The sequence below is a fragment of the Podarcis vaucheri genome (assembly GCF_965113315.1).
Source record: "Podarcis vaucheri genome assembly, chromosome: 1".
NCBI lineage: Eukaryota > Metazoa > Chordata > Lepidosauria > Squamata > Lacertidae > Podarcis > Podarcis vaucheri.
Genome location: NC_138759.1, coordinates 68160609 through 68187899, shown reverse-complemented (window position 1 = coordinate 68187899; position 27291 = coordinate 68160609). Strand labels below are relative to the sequence as shown.

Below are 27291 nucleotides of genomic sequence, written 5' to 3'. Positions count from 1 at the left end.
TTATGGCATCTTGTTTATTTGACTGAATGAGATCAACCTATTTTATGTTTACAAGACAATGTGCTAGGTTGGCTAGGGCTAGTCAGTGACCTTCATGGCTGAGCTATGATGTGGATCCAAATCATCCTAGTCCAACACACCATCCACTTGGGCAATGCTCTCCTCAGGAAAGCTCGCTTGGTGCCTTCATTACATAGCTTTAGGCACCAGGCGAAAATGTTTCTCTTCAGCCAGTTGTTTGGCTGATTAGCATTCTATGGATTTTTTAATGTGTTTGTAGAAGGAGGGTTATTGGTTTGTTTTTGTTTCTTTGTTTTCATTTTATTGTATATTTTGTATTCTCATTTTGCATTTTTCTGTTGTGAACCACCCTGAGATCTTTGAAGGACAGTGTATGAAGTATTTATTATTATTATTATTATTATTATTATTATTATTATTATTATTATTCCATCATTTTTTTTCCTCATTCAACTGGATTATTTTTTAAATGCAACAGCTAGTCTACTTCAGTGAGTCAAGGCAGATGCTGCAGCTACATCTCATCATGCACCAGTGGAATTTCAAGTAAGACGAGGTGAAGTGCCAGCCCACCTTCTCTATACTCAGCCAGGTGTGGGGAACCCATGGCTCTTCTGATATTGCTGAACTACACCTGCCATCTTCCCCGGCGAATGGCCATGCTATCTGGGGCTGTTGGGAGTTGTAGTTCAGCAGCATCTGGAGAGCCAAAGATTGCCCACACCTGTACTTGGGAAACAACTTAAAGAACAAATGAAATGAGACTTGGATGAATATTTTCAGCTAATGTCCCCATTTTCTCTGCCCAGGCCATCCCGTAGAAGTAGGCAACATGTTTGCAGGTGGGCATATGAGTGCTTCCACCACCACATTCATAAATACTTGAAAGCCACCAGAGAAATAGCAATAACTGAGCTGGAAACCAACATTTAAGATAACCTGTAGCAATTTGCCTTGACCTTTACTTCTTAGCTTTATAATTTGTCTCGGCTGAAATTTGAGTTGACTGAGGGAAAGAAATGCAGTTAGGATAAAATTCACACTGAAGTGTGCTAAGTAATTTCACTGGGAAACAGGAGGGCACTCCAGAGAAATCGTAGCTTGTAGATTATAGCAGGACCCAAATTTCACTACTAACTGTTGGTAGCAGGAAAATATATCAGGCACCTAAAAAAAGAAAAACAGCTGAAAAGTGTTAGTTGGGTTTCTACATGAAGGAATTGGACCAACCACATTAGAATGCTGTACTGTTTCTTAATGGTTCTGCAGAAGGTTTTATTACAAATGCCCTTGTAGGTAAATAGGACAGGAAATGTCGTCAAAAACAGTTGTTCTTGACAGGTGTCACCAGCAGATGTATCTAAATTTGGCTTAATTCCATTTTTTTTATGGTGATGAGCGGCCATGCTTAGATGCATTTTAGAATCATTATTAAGACTTGTATTCAACACAGCACTCATGAGAAAATTCTACTAGCGAAAGGATTTCTCCTTGTCTAATGTAAGGTTCTCCAACTTTCTGTTCCCCAATGCGTTCTGGGTTTTCCCCAACACTCCAGAGAAGATTTGGGAATGGTGCGGCGTGTGTGTGTATGTATGTGTGAGGAAAGTGGGAGAAATTCCCTTCCACTAGCTCTCTTGTGTGGTGGAACCAATGTTCCCAAAGCCAGGAACACACAAACTAGATCCCCACCTTAGAACTGGACAGAGAGCCTGGAGAGAGAGAAAGAGAGAGAGAATTCCTATAGGCCACAGCAACTCCCCCTCCCCATCCCTCGATTCTGCCCTGGGGTTGCATCAAGTACCCAGGTAAGCACAGCTAGGTGAAACCAACTTCACCCTGCTCACCCACCCAGGTCTCAGTGGTACAGACCAGATCAGCCTTATCATTCATAATCAGATCATGGATGGGGGAATTATTGCTCCTAGCCCAGGAGGAGGTTTTTATAAGCAGCCCTAGTGAAGAAACTGTGAAATAGATACTGGATGCCGAAGTCAGTGAGCTTATTTTTTAAAAAAACAACCTTTCCTAAGCTCTTTATTTTATCTAGGCTCTGTGAGGCAACTCACCTAGGTCCTTTCATTCCGTTTGCAGTTGAAGAGAGAGCTCACAAATAAAGCACAAAGATAATTATATGCCAAGTACTGCCAGGATGTACCCTTTGCCCTCCCTGTTGTGAGGCAGGCATTGCAGAGCTCCCAGCATATGCAATGGCTTACAATAATCACCATCCTTTGAGGATTTTGCAGACCATCATTAAATTTTGAGATACACTGAAGTGGGCATTTGTATCATGATATGTATAACACATGCACTTGCACATAGACCTTACCTAAAATAGTCTCATAAACCCTTGCATGAGGACCCTTTTTACAGCCTCTCAGATACATGCCATTGGCACAAGGCCCAGACTCTATTTATTTTCTCATAAATTGGCCTGGTCATTAATGAGAACTCATATTTTCATGTATACCCTACACAGCATCTTGGCAATATTTAAAAATGAATGCAGCAGTGCAACTCAGACTAATGGTGGCACTGTTTTTTCATACCTGCACTATATTATATCAGTATATTAATTTAATTTTGCATCCCCTCAGCCTTTTGCAGGAATCTCAGAAGAGCGGTCAGTCTTACGGAAAATTAGATTCATCAGTTCAGAGTGACTATGCGATGATAATGACATGCTATTTTGACATGCCTTATAAAGAGAATTATTCTGAGTGTCTTAAAAAATGTTAACCTTATCAAACAAATATAAACTATTTCCCTGTTTTCTTGTATCATGCTATGAAATACTGATCGAACACTTATTCTACTATGGCATATCAAGCAAAAACATATTTAGTTGCTGTGATGTTCACTAAGCACATTTTAGAGAGTACAATTTAAAAACCATCGCTTATTGCGATGGTGTAAAAACCACAGCTTATTTGTATTTGTTTCACCATTGGCTAAATTTGGACCAAATCAGATGTGCTAATAATTAGAATGCAGAAGCCCTAGTGAGGAAACTGAAATTGAACCATCTATAAAGGTGGAATAGAATCATTGAACTGTAGAAGTGGAAGGAACCACAAGGATCATCTACAGGAATCTTTCACCCAATGTGAGGCTTGAACCCACAATCCTCAGATTAAGTGACTCAGGCTCTACTGACTGAGCTAAACTCTCAACGCTTACTTCCAAACTCTGGAAGTAAGTCCCACTGAACTCAATACATCTTACTTTTAACAGACATGCATTACATTCTGCGGTTAAGGGTTCATTACAAGGTGTCAGAAGGGGTGATTGTTGGACTACACTGGGAAGCCACACCTGTAGAGGAAGAAGCAAACTGAAAGTGTGTAGAGTACAAAAATTATTTACTCCAGGGTAGGGATGGGGAAATCTGTCAATTTCAGTTTCTGTCAGTTTCTCATTTTTCTAATACTAAGTTCAGTTTTCCACATTCCCACATCACTTTACCAATTCTTTTTTTCTTTAAAAGTCGTCGTGAAAGTTCACCAGCATTTTTGTGTGAATATTCTAATTCTAAAATACACATTTTTGTATGCAGTGTTGTCCAGTGCACGCATTGTGCAAAGCAATTTCCCATAACGTAATGTATTTTTGTATGTTACAGTGGTACCTCGCGTTAAGAACTTAATTTGTTCTGGAGGTCCATTCTTAACCTGAAACTGTTCTTACCACTGTAACACTTTAGCTAATGGGGCCTCCCCCCCCCAATTTCTGTTCTCTTCCTGAAGCAAAGTTCTTAATCCGAGGTACTATTTCTGGGTTAGCGGAGTCTGTAACCTGAAGCATCTGTAAACTGAAGCGTCTGTAACCCAAGGTACCACTGTATTTGCACAAATATGTGTATTTTAAGACACAGTTTACCACGTATATGCATTTTTGTACACACTACTTAGTTGCGGAAGTGGTTTGAAAAATTCAGAGAAGTGGAAATTTCGAAGGATGCCTTTTTCAGTCTCTGTATTATTTCGGGAACTGCAAACTAGGTAGCTTTGCCTTTAATTTGAATGGTGTAGCTCTGTCATGCTGTCCATTGCTGCTTGCAAGAGGAAAGTTTGTCTCCTAACATCAGGTAAATATCAGGTTTTATATAGTTAACCTTGACTTCTGTAATTGCCAATTATTTCCTGGGAGGGCTACTCCTTTAACACCTACCTGACAGAAATTTAACAAGGCTTTTCATATCATTTTCATGCTGAAATGAACTTCATCTTCTCAGTTTCTTCCTGCCTGTCATTAAAGGTACGGGCGTCATGCTAGCAAGGGGAAGCCCAACTCAGCTTTGAAAGGCATCATGCTAGGAGGAGAGTAAAACATGTGAAACATTTATAACCCTACATAAGGATCAACAACAACAACAACAAAAATCTTTCTGCCATTTAATCAAGTATCAAAGATGAACAATTTGTTCAACACTGTGGACCATATCAGAGACATATCATGAGCCAGAAAACTGCAACAAAGCAGGGGTATTATTTGTTTGTTTGTTTGTTTATTAGTTATTTAAACATTTATATACCACTGTATCATAAAAATATACCACAGATGTTTGCCTCAACTCACTTGTGGAGATAACTCAGAGGTTATTAAGAAGAAAAATGATAATAATAAGAAGATTGGAAGATGGGATTTGTAAAGGATAACAACAAAAAGATGGAAAGATGGGACTTCGTGAACATCAAAGCAGCAGAAATATGAGATGATTGGACCCTTTCTGAACTCGAAGTATGGGTACCCCCAACAAATATTTGGAGTTTATTATGTATTGGTATAATTTGGAATTAATGTGACATGATTGGTTTGTTAATTTGAAATTTAATAAAAATTATTAAATCGGAAACTCTGCGTGAGGGGAAGGGCCATATCACAGTGGTAGACCATCTGTTTTGCTTGCAGAAGGTCAAAAGTTGAATCCTCAGCATCTACAGGTGTAGAGCTGTTGAGGTGTAGACTCCTGCCTGAAACGCTGGAAAGCAAGATGGACCAATGGTCTAAGGCAGCTTCCTTTGTTCCTTTTTTCCCTAATCAGAGCTCCTGTTTGAAATGAGGATTCTAACCCCATCCATCTGAACATGGTTAGACTTTCCCAACACCCTGAAGAAGAGCAGGTAGGGTGGAAGACACTGGGACGTCCCTCATTGACACACACCTCTCAGACTGCCCTCCCCACTCAGTTTAAGCCCTCACACATACTGTTAAATGCATGAGGAGAGATTATGCATTATCATTAGAAAAAATAAGCTCTAGCTAGTTGAATATAGTAAGCCTATAAACTGGTGAGAATTTCACTCAAATTAACGAATGGAATCTGAGCTGACAGATATTTGAAAACCAGAATTTGCCTTAGCTGTAATCTTTCCTGAACCCAATATTGTGCATGAATTGTAAACTTTGTAATGCCTTTCAGAAGAAAAGGTAGAAAAAATGACCAGACAGTAATATATGTAGAAAAAGTTCCTCTTTGCAAAACAGAACCTGACTTTTCTTCACTGGAGGCTACGTTTCCAAATGTATCATGGATGCCCAAATGAGAATAACACAGAAAATAAATAACAATAATATTGTGTGTGCAGCTTCTGAATTTGTCAAAACCAGTCTAGTCTTGAATACAACTATAGGTAAACCTTCCCTTTATGTTCTGGTTCAATTTTCATATGTCTTCCAAAAATAGGGTTAGATTAAAAATGCATTGAGATTCATTTTTAAAAATAATGACTGTGGGAAATGTAAATAAAACGTAGAAGGAAATAATTCTGAAAATCATAAGTTGGTATACAATTGTGGAGAAAAACACTATATATGTTAATGTTTATTCCTATCTATGTGAGCTGTGTCCTGAGGAAATGTTCAGATAGTATCACTGATGCCTGCATTTTTGCCTGTTTCCTATTGCAAAGGTTACAGATCAAGCTGGAAATGCAACAATACTTAGAGAGTTTGATGTTTGGTTTCACAATTCCTAATCAACAAACAAATTCATCTGCAAATTTACAGATTCCTCCAAGCTTACCAAGCACAAAGAGTGTCCCATTTGAAATCAAATGCCTGCTTCAAGTTCTGACAAGAATATATATGAAGTCTATCAATAGCTTCAGTTACAGAAGGGCCATAGCTCAACAGTAGAAGTTCCACTTTGCGTCCAGGAGGTTCCAGGTTCAAACCCCAACATCTCTAGGTAGGTCTGGGAATTCCCCCTGCCTGAACCCCGCTTGAGCTGCTGCCAGATAGTGTTATCAATACTGTACTAAGCTAGATGAACCAATGGCCAAACCTAGGATAAAGCAGCTTCCTGTGTTCCCATGTTTTGTACAATATAAACAAATTTATGGCCCACCTTTCTTTGCGAGAACCAAAAGGGGAGAAAATGAGTTGCACTCATCTGGTTGGCCACTGGGAGAAGAGGATACTGGACCAGATAGGCCTTTGGTCTGATCAAGTAGAACTCTTCTTATGTCTTCAAGAAGTGGTCAGAGTATTAATGATTATAAAAATTGGATATATTATTAGATGATGATCTACAAAAATAATAGCTGGTGGGGCTTATCTTCCTCAGATTTTCATTTTTAGGGGGCAAGTAAGCTATTGTGAGCCTGTCATAATAAATCTGACTTCCTGCGGTGGATAGGTGTAGAAGGGAAACATCTATATCTGGGAGAATGCCCCAGTCCAGACATTGTGATGTTCCCAAAGCAGAAGCATTGGTCCATTTTCTCCTTTACGATTCCACATCCCTTAAATTGTTGCTGAACCAAGGGCTGCAGGAAAATATAGCACATGAATGTAGCTTTCGGTCTTCCATTTATTTCTGACATATTTCTAATTATGTCTAACAACTCCAGAAAGTTGTCACCCATTCACACCTTTGCCTTTATGCTTTCTTTCCTGACAGGCCTGAACTATTCAGCTACCAATCTCTTTACTGATTGTCCTTTATTTCCACAGCCTGTGTGATTTTACTTTTGATTTTCAGATGGGTAGATAGTTACTCACTAACATATGAAAGAAGATGCTGTTGGGATATTCTATCATGGCAATAAAGGGGATAGATTGGAACAGAGAAGTGATGGGAAGACTAAGGTTCCGCTCAACTCCACCTAAATCTTTTCTGCCTTTGGGATTTCATTACATAGAAATACCATCCATGATTGGTAGTAAGGAAAGGAACCCAGGTCTCCCTATATTTTAATATTTTGTTGGAAGCAACCCAGAGTAGCTAGAGAAACCCAGCCAGATGGGTGGGGTATAAATAATAAATTATTATTATTCACTTCAGCATGCTGTCTCTTGAATGGGTATAGGTATTGATTAGTAACATTAATGAAATAAAGATTCTGCTCCTTATAAATGGTTAAGGATTAATTGGCTATTTATTTGTTTGGTTTATAAAATCTGTTTCTGCCTTACATCAGAGGCAAACTGAGGTAGGTGATTCTCAGGCAATTTTAGTATCTTAGGATGAAAACCGGTTGCCTTGCAAGAGAGAAATGCTCTGTACATAGTTGTCATTTGTAATTTTTGTTCTAGTCTTTTGTCTGACAACTTAGAAGATTACAGTTTCTTCTTTCTCTTGTAAGACTACAACCTCCAGCAACATGTCTAGTTCTTTTAAATATACACAGTCACAGCGGATGGGGGGGGGGAATAGGAGATGGGTGAGCGCTGAAATTTTATGCACCTAAACAAATGTCTGTAGGAAACCTGCCAACAGGACCCACACATAAGAGGACTCTTTGCTCCTGCAGTTTCCAGCAGCTGGTAGTCAGAAGTATTACTGCTTCCACCCATGGAGGCAGAGCACAGCCACATTGTCTAGTAGCCACGGACGGCCTTTTCCCCCATGTATTTGCCTAGACCTCTTGCAAAGCCATCACTGCCTCCTGTGCATTGTGTGAAGAAGTACTGACTTTTATGTATTCCGTCTCTGCCAACATTCAGCTTCATTGGATGTCTACAAGGGATGTCTACAAGTTCTAGTGTTAAGAGAGAGGGAGGAAAACATTTCTCTGTCCACTTTCTCCATTCCATATATAATTTTAAAAACTTCTGTCATGTCACCTCCTACTCACCTTTTTCCCCTATAAAAATTCCCAGATACTGCAACCTTTCCTCATAGGGCAGTTTTTCCATCTCCTTGATCATTTTGGTTGCCCTTTCCTGAATCTTTTTCAAACTCTACAATACCCTTTTTGAGGTGAGGGGACCAGAGGTGTACACGGTATTCCAAATGTGGTCTTACCATCGATTTCTATAATCCCATTGTGATGTCAGCAGTTGCAATTCCTTTCCTCATAATCCCTTAGCATGGAATTTGCCTTTTTCAAAGCTGCTGAGCATAGGGTTGCCATCTGCATATATCTGTCTATTGTCTCATTCCTGGTCAGCTACCACCATTTCAAGGCCCCATTAGCACATGTGCAAAAATAATATTTTATTTTGCACCCACATGTAGTGGTTTACATTGAATTGTATTTGCCATTCTACCGCCCATTCGCTCTGGAGTTATTCTCAATCTCTTTTGTAAGATAAATATATAATAATAACCAATCTTTAGAAAATTAATCAAGTTTCAAAATATGGATGTGCTCGTGCTATTGTTTCTTTTGTTCAGTATCCTGGATCATGGCCAATTAGACTTAATGTAATAAACCCTATTGTGTTACATAAGCCTTTCTGATATAACTGAGGTCTGGAATGGTAGATGAAAAATCAAGACTGCAGATCAGAGGGCAGCAGGAAAAAGCAGTGCCCTTTCAAGCTACAATTCATAAAAAATACATCCAATTCTTACTCATTTTCCGAACTAGAAAGTGAGGTAATGCCCAGTATATTTTCTGGAGCTTCCTCAGGCTTGTGCTATCCTTTTTAAAATTAATTTGGTCAAACTTTCCCCTCCTTTTGAATTTCCTCCCAACTCTGCTGCATCAATAAAGGATATCTTTCCAAGTTCACATCTGTACAAAACTTATCACCAAAGTGCTCAGTCAAAGAAGTTGTGTTGGGGTTTGTTGTCATTTATATTGCAGACAGACTACTCCAAGAGCTAATTACTTTAAAGAGTGCATATTTATGCTCCAGATGTGAAATCTTTAATGAAGTGAAATTTACAGCCAGCCGGGAACCAAGGTGTTATAAAAAATTTGCCGTACAATAAGGAACGCATGGAAAGATGTCAAGCTTTGTTTTCCAATTTACTGCTGTCAGCTTGTATGGAGCAGACCAACAGCCCTCCAGCTGCCTTTCTAAAATTAATGTTAGTTTAAGGAAGATCAATGATTCCTCTGCCACCAGCATTACCTTTTCTGTGTTCTTTGCAGCTTGCTGGTTTATTTGTCATAGGCAAAAGAGAATCCTGCATTTGAGTCTTCTAGGTGCATAAATAAACCACAGCACCAGCGAGAATGCTGGACCGGGAATTGCTTAAAAAGTGCTGGGTCTTTCTTTCTTTCTGTCCTGACTTTTATGGGACTCATTGCTATGTGCAACAGCATAAGCCACAGTTCTCTTAATTTCTTCATTCAACATCCCTGCTCCCTTTGGGCATTGTTTCCCTCCCCGCAAGTCATGCCACACTTGCGGTCTCGTCACAAAGCGGGGTTGCGCTCCCCTCTTCCCTCCTGTACCACAAACTCTGACTATTAATGGGTCCTGTAACAGAGCAATTTATACTTTTTCAGCAGGGTTACAGTGGTGCCTCGCAAGACGAAAATAATCCGTTCCGCGAGTCTCTTCGTCTAGCGGTTTTTTTGTCTTGCGAAGCAACCCTATTAGCGGCTTAGCGGATTAGCGCTATTAGTGGTTTAGCGGCTATTAAAGGCTTAGCGGCTTAGCGGCTAAAAGGCTATTAGCTGCTTAGCGGCTTAGAAAAAGGGGGGAGCGAAAAAAATCGCAAGACTCGCAAGACATTTTCGTCTTGCGAAGCAAGCCCATAGGGAAATTCGTCTTGCGAAGCGCATCGAAAAACGGAAAACCCTTTCGTCTAGCGGGTTTTTTGTCTTGCGAGGCGTTCGTCTTGCGGGGCATCACTGTAATTAGCTGTATTTGTGGCCTTGCATTTATGGGATGTATAGGGAAAATTGCACTCCATGGATCCTGTTACACCCTTTTGTGGCTTTTAATACAACTGTGCCCAATATTGTATAATGCCAGCATCTCACGATCATCTGGGTGCAGTTTCTGGCACTGCCTTTGATTGGTTCTACTCATTCCTGGCATGGAAGTCTGAAAGAGAGGGGGGGTGATGCCCAGCAAAAAGCACCAAAATTTCATGTCCTGGACAAGGAAAGAGATCTGGAAAAGCACCAATACTGACAATTAATTAATCACTCCACCTATTTACCTGAGAGGGGTTCAAGGTGGCTTACAGATAAAAGTAGAAGAGCTACAAACATACTCAGCATTCTGGGCACAGTTTTCCCTGGGGGGTGGGGAGAGAGAGTTCCACTCATCAGCTTCAAAGAGAAAAACAACTACCAAACTTTTAGAAGACATCTGAAGGCAGCCCTCTTTAGGGAAGCTTTTAATGTTTGATGGACTATTGTATTTAAATATTTTGTTGGAAGCCGCCCAGAGTGGCTGGGGAAACCCAACCAGATGGGTGGGGTATAAATAATAAATTATTATTATTGTTTTGACACCTGCGAGTGTCTGATGCAAGATGGCATCAAGGTTACTATGACTGTGTAGAAATTAGCCGAGTGGCTGCATTGTCAATGAGCACGTATACCCTCAACTGCTGGGAAGCATGTCCCGAGGCCTTGCTTGGCTAAGCATTATCTGCCCTTCTGCTTCCAGGTCTTTTTTGTGTAAAGATGGTTTCTTATTTTTATCTGATGGACCCTGTTGTGAAACACATACTTGTGCCTGAATGCAGCTTGCTGGCTCAATGGGGTCTGTGACACTCACAATTAGTAGTAGGTGGGCTTGTGTTGTTATTTTCTATTCTGTCCTCAAATTTACAATTTACAATGTTTTCTTGATTGTCCTTTTATTGCTAATGGATTCTCATGCCTGCGTTAATAAGCTGTGTAATAAGCGGTGTAATAAAGTATTGGATTTATCCTGGTATGATTTCTTGGACTAAGCTTGGCTCTGAATCTGATACCTGACTGCTTGGTGCTATGCTACTGAGTAAGCTGTGGCGCTTGGGGTTCAAAAGACAGAGAGTGGACTGTTTGGTCCTTGCCTTTGTGAATCCCAAGTACAGCCAGACATAACCTGAATTTCCCTTGGCTTAGATTGGGGGACTATGGTGTCAGTACTACCTGGTTTTAACCTGGTTATTCAAGATAATGGTTTTACATCCCATCACTCTTCACAAGGAACTCCAGGAACTGTCATTCTGGGAGGGAAATAGGAGACCCCACTCAGCAACCTTCACAAACTACAGCTCCCAGAGCTCTTTGGTGGAAAGCCATGACTGTTTAAAGTGGTATAAAGGTAAAGGGACTGCTGACCATTAGGTCCAGTCGTAGCCGACTCTGGAGTTACGGCGCTCATCTCGCTTTATTGGCTGAGGGAGCCGGCGTGCAGCTTCTGAGTCATGTGGCCAGCATGACTAAGCCGCTTCTGGCAAACCAGAGCAGCGCACGAAAATGCCATTTACCTTCCCGCCAGAGCGGTACCTATTTATCTACTTGAACTTTGAGGTGCTTTCAAACTGCTAGGTTGGCAGGAGCAGGGACCGAGCAACGGGAGCTCACCCCGTTGCGGGGATTCGAACCACCAACCTTCTGATCAGCAGGTCCTAGGCTCTGTGGTTTAACCCACAGCGCCACCCGCGTCCCTCTTAAAGTGGTATAATAGTGTTTTAAATGTATGGCGTGGATGTAGCACTGCATGTTAAAATGAAAACTTTCCACCAACGACTATGTGCCCAAGCTTGCAGGGCCATAGAACTGGACTGCAGCATGTACATTTCCTTTATGGGGGAAGGTTTTTTCTCCCTTTTGTGCAGCCATCCAGAGGGAGTATATGTATGTCCCTCTCTCCTTGGCATGAGACCTGAAAATATGGAGGAAGAGGAATGCATTGTTTCATTGCAGCATCCACATCTTTTGAGAAGTCGCCCGCAGTCACAAACCTGTGTTTGCTTCTGCGTAGTGTGTGAAAAGGCCCAAAGTCTTACAATGAAAGTTATGTCTTTATTCTGTGGAGGGAAAGGAAGAGCATGTGGTAATAAAGCAACATGAATGAGTAACGTGAGCTTCTCCAAATACACTTCCCATTGATTCTGCTGGCTTTAGCAACTGTCGATTCCAGCTGTCTGCTCCTTTTCAAATATTTGTTCCTGCTCATTCACATTCCAAATGGTTCTCCGTTTTGCAGTATCTTCTCTCATCTCTTGCTTTGTCCCTTTCCTTCCTTTGTAAGCATTTCACAGTTTTGCAGCCTTGAGTCAAGATCAGAAGCTGGATTTCTGCAGAGCTTAGTTTTCTGTGAAGCTTTTGTGTAACCATTTCTCCACCCTCTTCCACTGCTGGTATACTAATTTTAATGCTATTCTTTCTGACTGCTCAATGTAGCTGTGATATACACTTCACACAAATCATATCTTGCTTTTAGCTAAATGGGAAAGGACCATAAAGAACCCAAATTCACAGCCTATGAAGGATTGGTTGAATTCTGGCGAGTCAATTGCCCCCAAATTCAGATCCCTAGTTCCTTCTAATTATCTAATGGCAGGTTCTCCTGGTCATTAGAAACAAGATGGCTGTGGAAATCTAATCATTGTCCTGATTGATGTCAGTGTCTCACAGAATTGATACCATACTATAATTCTTATTAGCAAATAGTCTTTTTTTTGGGGGGGGAACCAGATTCTCTTTCCTTTCAGCAGCCCAAATTAAATTAATAGTTGTTTTATCACCAAGTTTTGATGAATGGATTCCTTAATATGTGACATGTTTTACAGTTTTTACTCATATAATTTGAACATGAACAGGCAGATAAGTGTTATACTCATTTTACAGCTGGAAAGTCCCTGATATCCCACTTTAATCCACAGAAAGACAGCTAGAGACAGCTACGCTGCATTGTGGTGAGCAGGGATTGGGAGAAGGCATTCCTCTGCCCAACTCTGTCACCCAAGCATACTTCCCAGAGGTTCCTCTCCTACCCCTTGAATGTGCAAGTGGCCAGAAGTGCCACTGGCAGCAATTCAGCCAACAGAAGGCCTCAGAATGTGGCATTCATGCCAGGAAGGGGCTGAACTAGACCAAGATATGTTGGATTCTGAGCTGGTCCCACTACCATCACACAACAGTCTTTCTTAGGACCAATCTGCGCAAATTCCAAGCCTCCCCACCTTCTGCCTTGCCTTGGCAGCCACATGCATGTGGTGGTCCTGCTGTTCCACGAAACCCCATTGGTCAGTGGCTGTGGTAGGACTGCAGCCTCTGGTCCATGTATGAAGTCATGGGGGAAATCACCTGTTTAAGAAAATGAGTATACAATAGGTGATCCACGCTCCTCCACATCCCATTCAGAACCTGGATCCAGGAATAGCTGTAACTCTGGGCTGACCAGACCCAGATCTAGGCCCCAATTTGGGGGCCAGCACTTATTAAATGTGGTAGGTGAGACATGGTGGCTTTTCTGCTGCCTCCCAACTGCATGTTTAATTAGAGTTTAAAAACCCAAATTCAACGTATGGTCAACAGCCCTGTGAGGTTTATTGCAGAGACTGCAGCCTGCCCCTCCTTCTTGCCTTCTTGATGCTCAATACACTGTCTCATACACTGTCCAGGATCGCTTTGGGTGGGTTTCCTAAATTGGGCCGATTCAGTTTCAGATCTGGGCTTTGGACAGATCTGGCACGCAAGCCTAATATTTACAAATATCTTCAAGGATTAAATAAACGTATCCAACAGTTCCAGCTTTTCTTAGAGCCCAGGTCAGCAGGCTGGGGTCTTGGGCAGTAGAGGTGCACTCAGATAAGCATCAGAGAGGAGATGAAGGTGCTCCCACAGCTGTGTTTGACAGCTCCTGTGCCCTTGTGCTGAGGGTAAACTGGAAGGGGGATTTATTGAACTCCCTATCTACGTTTTCCTGTGCAAATCACTGTAGTTGCAGAAGGATCAGAAATGGTTTGTGTGCTGTTAGTTCTTGTATTATTTGCTGTGACTTACGGGAAGAATGCCTTATATCTTTCTCATGAGCACTCAGTCTGGCAAGTGCATCTTGTTTGTAGCTGAAAACAAACTTTCAATACATATTTTCTAAAAAGGGGAAGTGAGAAAGCATATTATAAAAACAATTTGGAAATAAATATTTTTTATTTTATTTTACACAGCAAAGATCAACAGGATTTATTCCATTCTTGACAATGTCACTTAACAACCCATTTATGCTATTTATAAAATAATGCCAATAAAATAACTGTTTTTGTAATTATTTATATGGCCCTTTATTCTAACTACATATACACCCATGTAATGTGTATAGATAACCATCCACATACAGATATATTAATTAATTGATAAGATAGTTTGTGGTCTAACAAAGAGTTGAAAATATGTTCTTGCATTTTACTCCAGTGAGTTGGGATGGCAGAAAGGGACCAAAGTTAAGACTAAAAATAAAATTAACAGAATAGTTTTATCTAAATCAATGCACAGAAGTGATAAAAAATATACAAACCAGCAATAATTGAAATATAAGAATTTTTAAAATGTATGAATTGGTTGCAAAAAGTAAAAACATTAGATTAACCAAGCAGTTACTGAATTTCATCCTTCTAAAACTTCCAAACTAGTTAGAAACTTTCTAATTGCCCCGCCATATAGCAGTTTAAGTTAAAGATTTAAAGGGTGGGGGAATTATAGTAGCCAACAGTTGCAGGGAGAACCACAGGTGGACCAAAGCTCATAATGAGATCAGGCTTGCAAGAGAGGTAACAATAAATTTTCAAAGGTTTCTTTGGCTGTGTTTGAAGCAAGAGGAAGAACAAGCAAGTAGTTGGTCCTCTGCATTGAGAAGACAGAGGAATGCTATTGGGTGACACAGAGAAGGTGGAACTGCTCAACACCTACGTTGCCTCTGTCTTCACTGAAAAGGAAAGCAGTGCCCAACCTAGTCATAACAGAAGAAATGATTCAAGGAGGGAGCTGCAGCCCAAGGTGGTAAGGGAACACCTGGGTATTTGAAATGAATTCAAATATCCGGGGCCTGATAAGCTGCACACAAGGGCGCTAAAGAAGCTTGCAGATGTAATACCAGAGCCTCTGTCTATAATATTTGAGAATTATTGAAGAACAGGTGAGGGCCCTGAACACTGGGGACAGGAAAATGTTGTCCCATCTTCAGAAATGGGAAAAAGAAAAGAAAATCTACATAACTACTGACCAGTTAGCTTGACATCAATGACAGGAAAGATACTAGACAAGACAATTAAATGGTTGGTCTGTGAGCCCTTAGAAAAGGACGCTATGATTACTAAGATCCAGCATAGATTTAGCAAAACTAAATCATGCCAGATGATTCTCATTTCTTTTTTTTATAAAGAGTTACAAGCTTGGTGGATCAGGGGAATGTAGTGGACGTAGTGTATCTTGATTTTGGTAAGGCGCCGGACAAAGTCCCCCATGATCTTCTTGCAGAGAAGCTAGTAAAATGTGGGCTGGAAGATGTAACTGTTAGGTGTCTAGACTGCATCAGCAGAAGTACAGTGTCCCAATCAAGTAGTCCTGCTCTATTCTGCCTTGGTCAGAGCACACCTGGAGTATTTTGTCTAGTTCTGGCTAGGACCCAAACCAATTGATTAAAGTTACAAGAAAAGAGATTCCTACTAAACATCAGGAAGAACTTTCTGATGGTAAGAGTTTGACAGTGGACCAGACTCCCTTGGAAGGTGGTGGACTCTCCTTCCTTGGAGGTTTTAAGCAACGCTCCCATGACCATCTGCCATATATGCTTTTGTTGAGATTCCTGCATTGCAGGGAGTTGGACTAGATGACCCTGGGATCTCTTCCAATTCTACAGTTCTATGATTCTATATAGGTACCAATCCAAACAGGGAACTGTGAATCTCACTTCTGTGGAGTCAGGAGGGGAAGCTGAAAAAAAGATAGCTCCAGGTTTTGAGGAGGAAAATACGTTCAGATAAAAATAAAGAGAAAATTGGAAAAGCAAAGTCTGAGCCTCACAAGGGGATAAACATAAGGTAAAATCAATTTTTTAAAAAATCGAAGAAACAAAACCCTATAAAACTTGCATCTGTTCAAAACTTTTCATGAGCCAAACACCCAGACCAAAAAAGGCAGGCTAGCAACTTCAAAAACGGAAGGCGGGATCTGCTCAAAGCAAGAAATCCCTTCTCCTCTCAAAGAGAAGGCTCCAAAGGCTTCAGAACAAGAAAATTCTCTAGAAAAATGTGAAGCTAAGCAAAAATAAAACTAAGTGAATAATAGAGGCCTAGTACTGAGGTGCAGTCTCTTTTGTTCCGCTCCAAAGTTTCCTGTCTCCTGATTTGTTCTCCACCCGACACTTTTTCTCACTGAAATTTGGTTCTGTGTTGATAAATGACATAAGAGGCAAAGTCATTTAACTTTCACATCTACAACATAATCTATTTCTAGAATTGTCCTAGTTTGTGCATGAACACATTCTTAATGAAACTAGGTGAAAAATGACTACCTGTGAATTCACGTTTTTCTAAAAGTGTATCTACAGTAGTGCTCTTAAATAGGGCATTAAATAAAAACAGAAAGGACCCCTCTCGCACACAACACAAATGGAAGGAATAGTTAAGGGACCCAATTATTTCAATCGTGGAACAGAACAGAAATACAGATAAATCAATGCATCCTCCATTTCAAAGAGGCTGTACACATTGGGAGTATTTCATGACTTTTTACAAGGATCAGATGAAGGACTTTGTATGCTTCCCAGTTTTGCATCTATAGTAAAAATGCTGGAGGTCACAAATATATTCCAACTATAAGCTTCCATGAAAGATAAACAGCAGCAACATCTCCATACAGAGACTTCCCTGTCTGCTCTCTTATACGCTTTAAAATGTTGAAATCATTAGCCAAGACAACAGCACAGCCAAGCACAAAACATTATAAAAATAAATTCAGTTACAGCACAGAGCTTCACCATTGAGGAAGCGTTCAGGATTGAATTACACTGAAAACTGAAATCAAATTTCCTACATGAATCTTCATGTTGGCCTCTGTACACGGGAGTTCTAAAGGTAATAATATGAAACATAAAAGCATTTGGAGTTATAAAATAAACTCAATGGCTTGGACCCTAATGAACAGAAAGCTCCTTCCATGAGCACAACTCTCTGCAAATGGGAGCTCTCAAAAGTTGGGATTCAGACCATGAATAAGGCGTGAAAGTCTTGCAGCAACTTCCCTGGATTGTCGAACAAATGAACAATATGAACAATTGTTTTGGCTTTTAACTTGCAAGGCTCATCTCACCATGTAAACTATTGATCAAGCCAGAATATCCTGGGGAAAGACAGGGATGTGGAACCCCTGGATATTGCTGGGCTCCAGCTCCCATCCGCCCCAGCTAGGATGGTCAATGATCAGGGATGATGGGGATCACAGGGGTCACAGCTTATCCATGTGTAGCATAAGATGTCATGCTTTGAAGCAGGGTTTGTTCTAGATTGCTCACTGGATGTTCACTGGATGCTTCTGAGATCTATAATTCTACAAGGTGGTTCAAAAACTCACTTGGCCATAAGTAACATCTGATGGGAGGGCTTTCCACAGGGATGGCACCACTACTGAGAAGGCCTTTTTCCTGGTTCCCTGTAATGTCACTGCTCACAGTGAGGGAACCACCAGAAGGCCCCTGAAGCTGCATCTCAGAGTCCAGGCTGGACAATGGGGGTGAAGATGCTCTTTCAGGTATATAGCGCCAATACTATACTATGATATACTATGGATGTACTATGGATATACTATGGAAGGATTTTGTTTTATTATTCACAGGCCAAAGAAACCATCCCATAACAGCCATGCAAGTCAAAAGCCCAATTAAACTCCCCTCTCTTCACCTGCCTTCCCTACAATGCCAGCACATTCCACTAGCACAAGGATTTCTGCTTGTGCAATGGGATTTTCTCTTCTTTCTATTTCCCATGTGTTCCCATTTCCCATGTGTTCATTCATAAGTCTGTTCTGACCCGTTTCTGAATTAATCTGCATATTTGAAAAAAGTCTGCATGGAAGTTCATTTAAATTTGCACGTTATCACGGAATACAGATTGATGTGTCGGCATTTTATCTCAATATATTCATTCAAAATTGGTTCTATCCTACATATTTTCAAATGTGTTTTGATACACTTTTTGAACCAGGAACAGTTATCGTAATATCCAGAGGAGTACAAAATCTGAAGGATAATTACTGTACATTCAGATTCGTACCTTAGTTTGGAACATGGGCAACAGGTACCTTACCAGAACCTTACCAGAACATGGGCAACAGGTACCTTACCTTACCAGAACTCACAGAGATTGAATACCTCAACCGTCTCTAATATGCTCCCTCGTGCTCACCTGGGACCTACCAGACTGGACCGCTGCATTAATCCTGTGCCTGCTGCCCTAAGGCCTTTGTGTTACCTCTGCCCTAAAAAAATGCAAGCTGTCTTGCACCTCCCAGAGAAGAATGAAATGGCTTCTCGTTTTCCACCAAGCGGAAAGGTCACAGTACCACGCAGAAAGGATTCACGACTGATTACAAGCAACAGCTGCATTAGCTTCTCCCGTCATATATTTCAAGTCACAAATTTTGGAGATAGTACAATTTTGAGGATAAGATAAAATAAAAGAGGAATTATTCAATTAGATTTCAATCTACCTTATGGTATAATTTCTGAAACAGTTTAATCTGAAAAAGTCATAAACATAAAAAGTAGCCTCTAGGAAAGCATTTTCAGATGTCAGTGATTCATTGCCTGCGAGTTCATTTACCTGAGAGAGTCTCGTTTTTAAGGAGACTTGTGGACAGTATTTTATTACTGTGGTGACATTTTGGATTAATCACAACAAGGCTTGGTGGCATTGCTTGTGAAACATCTCCCTCCCGGTAACAAATACTTGAGGTATGAGAGTGTGTAAAATGTCCCATTCAATATTTCATAATGGAAATGTAAAATATTGTCATTATTAAAAGAGCTTTTAAAGCAAAACAGACACGCCTATCAAAAAATGAGGGAGAAGGGAAACTATCTTATTTATAACTACAATTTGTTGCTATCTTACTTTGCTTGTTCTGCCATTTTTGTTTAAAATGCTAACATATTGAAATATGTGACATGCTCCATAAACATATGTGAAAACTACAGATATTCATGGATATGAAACATCTTTCCTCAGTTTGGCTTCTGACTGCTCTCATTGCCCTGGGAGAAGACTGACTGACCATCTAGAACAGAGGCTGTCAAACTTTTTTCTCTGGGCCACACTTTCAGATTAATAATTTGCTCACGCCACACCAATTTTTTTTATTTATAAGAAATTTATTGGTGGGTGAAAAATAACAACAACTAGCAGTGCTTGATTCATAACATAGAACACAACTACTTCATAATATGACCATGGGACATCCAAAAAGTATCAAACAATGCAGCTACATAAGAACATGAATCATTCCTAGAATATAATTATAAACAAGCCTCTTACGTATGTACTTTAAATATGCACACAAACACAATTAAGAGGCGTGAGCTTGCTTTTGCTGGGTAATCTCATTTATATTAGGTCTCCTTTAAGACAAACTCTTCTGATACTATATTACACTGAAATGTTTAAACAATTATTTGATCTTGAATCTTCGTGCCACACTTGTCATCCCTTCCTGCCACACCAGTGAGGCATGCCACACCCTTCGAGATCCAGGGATCTAGAAGCTGAGTGAGCAGACTCCTCCATTCTGATTTTCCTATGGAATTCTTAACAGCCTTTGGAATTCTGGCTCATGTTTTCTGCAATGACTGACAGTCAGATAAGAGTTTTGACTTTAGAATGGCTTTGCTCTTAAAAAATAAATAAATCAGAATGACTGCAAATAATAGCCTTTGGTGATGTGCTCAGCTCTTTGAGATCTGTCTTGATGACTTCTGCAGTGCTTTCACCAATGTGGTTTAACATTTATGCGAAACCTCTGAGAGGGACTGTTTTCAGCTTTGCATTTGGCTGTGTCAATACTCTGATCATACTCTTGTTTATATATATTTTTATTCAGCACCCAAAATGAGAAGCACCCCAAAGTAGTGCTTAGAAGACCATAATCCAATGGATGAAGGCCTTTAGGTTGAAAGTGAATTCATTCCAGACATGATAATACTAAAGTTATTGGGATCTATGGATGTTCTGGGAGCAGTAAGCATGATTGTATTCTGCAGGATAGCTATTATTGCTCTGCCAGAACATTGCCATAGTCTGGGGCTGTTCATAGACCTGGCATTGCTACTTGGGGGGAAAATGTATTTAACAGAGGAGAGGAAGTCGCTGCAAATATCATCAGTTACACTGGCTGTGTCCAAACTGGTTGCTATCTGTTGTGCACTTGTAATCACTAAAAATGTCTGTGAAGTAGTCTTCAAGAGGCTTCCCCTGAAAATCGCTCTGAAACTTCAGCTGATGCAGAATACACAGCTTCCCTTTTAACATAAAGGAGGCAGGAAAGAATCCATATGACTAGAGTGTTTTCTGTTGGGAATTCCATTCCACCATTTGCTGCAGATATGTGGGATTGTTACATGTCGCATGTCACATGTCTGTTTACATTTCCAGCACAGATTGCTGGCGTGAGCAGAACTTCCGCTCTGTATTGCTTTGGTTTCTCTCTCTGAGAAGAATGATAAGGAGAGAGGCCATGTTTTAATTTGTCCTGATTTATGTAAAATAAATGCTTAGTACAGTATAGTATCCATGCCTCGAGCCTAATCTGCTGTGTGATTACTCTGTTGAGTAATGTGTGCTCTAGCATGCACTGCAGCTTGAGTCGCAGTGTCAATTTTGATTTTAGGGCAATGAAAACAAAACCTCTGGTACCTTGAAGGGAGGGGAATCCTGGATTGTGGGGCGGGGAGGGTCCTTATTTTAAAAGAAATAAGGCAATATTCAGACCACTACATAACTGCCTCTTCATTTGTTTATTTTTTTGCTAACAACTCTAGGCCCAGTTCAAGCTCCTGGTTTTGATTTTAAAGCTTGTGAAGTGTAGATAGGTTCCCATGAGGTGATAACAGCAAGAACCTTTATTGAACTAATGGAACTGGACAACAGGGGCAAAGCAACTGCTTATATACATTTCTGAAGGCCTGGCCCACTCCCACTCCCAACGTGATTGGCTGTCTAAACTTCCAAGCTGTGAATCATGACTCAGAGTTGAAGGGCCAATGGCAGAGGCCCAAATCCTGACATGTTCTGTGATTGGATCTCATGTATCGTATCAGAACACGGGGGCTCAGAATCCTTAGTCCAGACTCAAGCTCAGGCAAACACAGAATACATAACAGCCCTCATCCCCAAATACCTGGGACCTACATCCCTTGGAGACTTCCATTCCTAATGTAATCCTCCCATTCTGCTCAAAATTTTGAGGGTCCTGCTGCAATCTCCATCCTTCAGGGGGGTTAGAACTATAATTGAATCCTGATAAGAAAGCCTTTGTCTGGGAGTGAATAGTTCCTAGATTGAGGAATTGTGGGATCTACCTGTTATGGATGGGGCTGCACCTACTCTTGTTCTATAGTGCTTCAGAATTCATAATTGTTGGTAGAGGCCAAAGAGACCTCTGTAGAGAGGAGCGGATGTTACCAGCTTCTGCTGATACATCAGCTATGATCATTCCTGGACAGAGATACCTTGACCACAGTGGTCCTTGCATTTATAATTTATTTTCATACCACTGTGCATACCACTGTCAGCATTGAACTGCTTTGGGGGAGGATCTGCTACCTGTTTTAGACGTATCCTTCCTTTCTTATTATTTTTTACTGGTCTCTTTTGATTTCTTTTAATGTTATTTAGAAAGCAGGAGAAATAGAAGTTTAGATTTGCAGACTTTAAGATAAGGGATCGCCAACGTCCCCAATTTGGCAAACCCTTCTCTGCCAAACCCATTGTGGACTTGACCATTGACCATGACATTGCTACTCTTGAGGATAATTGGATACTACAGAGTGAAAGTTGGTGTCTTTTCTCACCTTGAGTGGGCCGCCCACCAAGTTGGAAACAGCTCATTACCCCCTACAGACGGGTATTATTGGGTTATTGCTTTTCTTTTATATGCTGTGATCCTTTTATGTGAACTGCCCTGAGACCTCCGGGTATAGGACAGTATATTATTAATAATAAATAAATAAATAAATAAGGTGCTGCCTTAAATTTGACAGATGCCCTCACACTATGAAATAGGAGGGGACCCAAAAGACTCTGCAAGGGTACTGAAAGGGATACCTAGCCAAGAGTTTGCATAAAATGTACCACTTATGACTTTGGGGCCTTCCCAAAGCATCACCAGAGAAACCTCCAGGATTTATGCAAAGAACTATAGAATAAAAGCCATATTTAAAAAAAAAATGTTTCAGCAAAATAATTGACACATCCAGATTATGTTTCAGCTAAATAATTTAACTGAATTTCCTATTTTTCTCAATAGTTGGTGAGTATCGCTTTAGGACATTATATTCTTACTTGCCGCACAAACTTAACAATAACATATTAAAGACTGTAGCCAGTGGATTTCCTTTCCCCTATACTTAGCGAACCCATTGCATTGTTATGTGTGCTCTCTCTTTCCATACCCTGTATTTTAAAGGTTATTCAAAAATAAAATTCCGACTTCCGGTCGGCGCCAGCTCTAATGGCGGTCCTCTTTCCGAAGCTCCGGAGGAGGACGGCTCTGCGAGTTCGGGTCTGACCTGCTACGGCAAGCGGGGGACCCCTAAAATCACGGGTGCGGAAGCCCGTGAACAAGGAGATTCGGTGGGCACCAGAAGCGCCCCTCTTTACCGCAGAAGGAGCCTTTTTAAAGGCTCCGGAACGACAACGGGGGAGCGCGGTGCTGAGAATCGCTACCCAGCCCGCAGGGTGAAGCCGCGTCGCCATTAGAGGAGAGCGCCGATTCCTTCCTGTAAATTTTTGGACTGGAAAACCCGTGAGTAAAACTGAACTTCAATTGGGCACAAAGATAACTGCAATTAGATTGAAAACGGGGAAGGACTAAATTAAGGAAGTCAGCCTTCTCCCGACTGCATGATAACCAAAGCAACGGAACTTAAAAACTGCATCCGCAAGAGACACTGTTTTTTTTAACTGTTTAAATCTGACATATGGACATTGAACATCCCCTCTAGCTTGCAGGGCAGAGGGGAGGAAAAAAGGGACTTTATGAGCTGCTTGATTAACTTAAAAGAAAGGAAAACCCTCTGCAGTCTCTAACCTGAAACGGACTGCCTATAAGGTAACAGGACACTGAACTGACTTTTAACTCCTGCGAAAGTTACATAGTGGAAGCTTGGATTGATACAAAGTACTTGGACTCTGCTGTTACAATTTATTGGAGAAAGTTGAGACTGTATCTTTTGGGAAAGTGTGGCATTATATAGACAGAAGCCTCCTGATATATTTGCTTTTTAAATATTTTTTTCTTTGTTTCTGCATGTGGACATATTGATTTGCTCCCTCTAGAGGGTAAAGTAAAAGTTACCACAGTCTGGACGGTGGAATTTTCCTCCAGGAGACGGCTCCCGTGGGAAACGACCTTGGGATATGAGTGGCACGGCAGAAGAGATAAGTACGAGAGCCAAGACAAGACAACAACAGCAACAGCAACAGCAACAAAAGAAAAGAGGCTCGATTTCAGGTACAACCCCTACAGGAACAACAGGACAAGAAAAAGGGACAGCCGCCTCCATGGATGCAGTGTCACAAGCTTTGCTTAAGATAAACCAATCTCTGGAGAACTTAACAAAGCAGACTGCAGAAAATTCCAAGAAATTGACAGAGAACTCACAGAAGCTGACAGAGCTAACTTCAAGACTGGACTTGAATACAGAATCTATAAACAGGCTCACTCAAGAAAGTTCTGCAACGCGTAAAATTGCAGACGAAGCTAGAACCATTGCCGGAGAGACTCAAGAAAAATTGGAACCGATTGTAAAAAAGGTCCACGACCATGATGCAACTCTGGCTTTGTGGGAACTACAAAGAAAAGAGAGGAACCTGAAATTACGATCAATTCCAGAAGACGAAGGGGACAATCTTGTGGACTTTCTAAAGCAAGAGTTTGCTGAATGTTGGGAAGATCTGGAGGAGGACGAATTTAAGATCACAACAGCGTTTAGACTGGGTAAAAGACAGAACAGAAAGACACCGAGGGACTGTTTGATTACCCTCAGATCGAAGGAAGAAAGAGATAAAATATTAAGATTACATTTTGAAAAGGCCCTGCAAATTGGAAATTCACCTATACAGATCTTTAAAGATATCCCTAAACATATCTTGGACTTGAGAGCTTCATACAAGGATTTGGTCTATCTGTTGAAGAAAAACACCATCCTCTTTAGGTGGGAATTCCCACAGGGACTGTCCTTTGACTATAAGGGAAAGAAGGTGAAAATAAAGACGATACAGGACAAAGAGAGGTTCCTGGAAAGAAATCAAGAGGATCTACAGAAGGGAACTGTGGATCCAATTGCAGAACAGAAAAGAGCATTAGAGATTCTGAACCTATCGTTTGGACAGAACCTACCGCCATCAGAGGAAGAACAACAACTGGGAGCCGTCGGAGGAATACTAGAAAAATAACAAGATGGCCCTGCAATTCCTTAGCTGGAATTGTAATGGGCTGAACATGCCTTTGAGGAGAAGACAAGTTTTTCATATTTTGAACAGAGAACAATTGGATTTGATATGCTTACAAGAAACTCACATAACCAGAGCCCACAGGAGACTACTTGTAAATAAAAGGCTGGGACAAGAATTTATTTCGTCGGACAAGGTCAAAAAAAGAGGAGTTGTAATTTATGTAAAAGAGAAGTGGGCCCCAAAAATGATTTTCAAAGATGAACAAGGAAGATATCTGGCAGTTGAAATACAAGTTCAAGGAGGAAAATTTTTGATAGTGGGGATTTATGCACCAAACGAAGGCAAGGCAGAATTCTTCAAGAAACTTCATGAAACGCTGATGGACTATTTGGATTACAATATGATAATTATGGGAAACATGAATGGTGTGGTTTCTACTAACATGGACAAGGCACAAAGACTGACAATCTCCAAGGAAGGGAGACTTCCGAAGACTTTTTTTGAAATGACGGAAAACATGGACTTAATAGACATTTGGAGATCAAGGAACCCTCTTGAGAGAGAGGGAACCTTTTTCTCCCAAGCAAAGATGACCTGGACCAGAATTGACCAAATTTGGGTTACTAGTGGAATGGCTCCGAAGATTAAGAAGGTAGAAATCTGCCCAAAAACCTGCTCCGACCATAACGCCGTGAAGATGGAAATGAAACTTACATCAACTGGTCAGTTTAGATGGAGGATGAATGACGCCCTGTTTCGAGATAAGGAAATCCACATGAAGGCCCAAAAAACTTTAAAGGACTATTTTGAAATAAATCTAAAGGGCAATGTGGAAAAGAGGGTGATCTGGGACGCAAGTAAAGCTGTGATGCGAGGTTTTTTGATTCAACAAAATTCAATAAGAAAGAGAAAGCAGAATGAAAAAAAAGAAAAAATTTTGGAAAAGATAAAGGAAGAAGAGAAAAAATTAAGGTCAAAACCAAAGTCCCAGGAGATATTGAGAGAGATCAAGTTATACCAAACACAATATATGGAATTGATGAATCAAGAGATAGAATGGAAGATAAAGCAAATGAAACAAAAGACATTTGAATCGGCAGATAAATGTGGCAAACTCCTGGCATGGCAACTGAAGAAAAGGCAAAAATTAAAAACAGTTACAAGCCTAGAAGTTGAAGGAAAGAACATATCTAAACCTAATGAGATCAGAAATTGCTTTGTGAGTTATTTTAAAAAACTTTATTCCCAAGGGCTACAAAATGAAGAAGATATAGACAAATTCCTTAGTAAATTTGGATTACAAAAGATCTCTCATCAAAGTAAGGTGGACTTGAACCAGAGAATAACAGAACAAGAGATAGAGGGCGCCATCCAGAACATGCAACTGGGCAAATCTCCAGGGCCAGATGGACTGACTTCCAGATACTACAAATCGTTGAAGGAGTGGTTGACACAACCGTTAAAGGAAGTTTGCAACGAGATCTTAGAAGGAAAAAGGGCACCTGATTCGTGGAAAGAAGCATATATTTCACTCATACCAAAGACAGAGACTGAAAAGACTCAATTGAAGAACTACCGCCCAATATCATTACTTAATGTGGATTACAAAATTTTTGCAGACATTTTAGCAAAAAGATTTAAAAAAGTATTGATGGAGAAGATTCATAGGGACCAAGCAGGCTTTCTCCCAAAAAGACACCTATCAGACAATGTTAGGAATATAATAGACATTTTGGAAAAGTTAGAGGTGAATATAAATACTAAAGCAGTTTTAATATTTGTGGACGCAGAGAAAGCCTTTGACAATATTTCTTGGAGCTTTATGAAAAAGAATCTTCATGGGATGGGGGTAGGGCAAGGATTTGAGAATGGTATGGGTGCAATATATTCTGAACAAAAAGCTAAGTTGATTGTAAATAATGTAATAACTGAGGAACTTAAGATAGAAAAAGGAACACGACAGGGGTGCCCAATTTCCCCATTGCTTTTTATTTCAGTTCTGGAGGTGTTGCTGAACATGATTAGAGATGACCAGCAGGTTAAAGGTGTACAGGTCGGAGTCAAACAATATAAGTTAAGAGCATTTGCAGATGACCTTGTATTGAATTTGCAAGAGCCAAACACTAGTACGAAAAGGGTGTTAGAAATAATTCAACAATTTGGGCAGGTAGCTGGATTTAAATTGAATAAACAAAAAACCAAAGTCTTAGGGAAAAATTTAACAGATATGGAGAAGAACAAGTTTCAAGAAGAGACAGGTTTGATGGTGGTTAAAAAGGTGAAATATCTAGGGGTATATTTGACGTCTAAAAATTTGAATTTGTATAAGGACAATTACGAAAAATGCTGGTCAGAAATTAAGAAAGATTTAGAAATATGGTCAAATTTGAAATTGTCAATGTTAGGCCGAATTGCAGTTATTAAGATGAATGTATTGCCTAGAATGTTATTTCTGTTTCAAACTTTGC

General features: G+C 40.4%; 1 long non-coding RNA gene across 1 annotated transcript; it reads right to left on the bottom strand.

Moving 5' to 3' along the window:
• Nucleotides 1-966: 966 nt before the first annotated feature.
• Nucleotides 967-8270, bottom strand: LOC309535200. The gene is made up of 3 exons (XR_014221103.1): nucleotides 8106-8270; nucleotides 4195-4336; nucleotides 967-1188 (listed from the first exon to the last, which is right to left on the bottom strand). It is a non-coding gene; the product is annotated as an uncharacterized lncRNA (long non-coding RNA).
• Between the last annotated feature and the right edge of the window lie 19021 nt (nucleotides 8271-27291).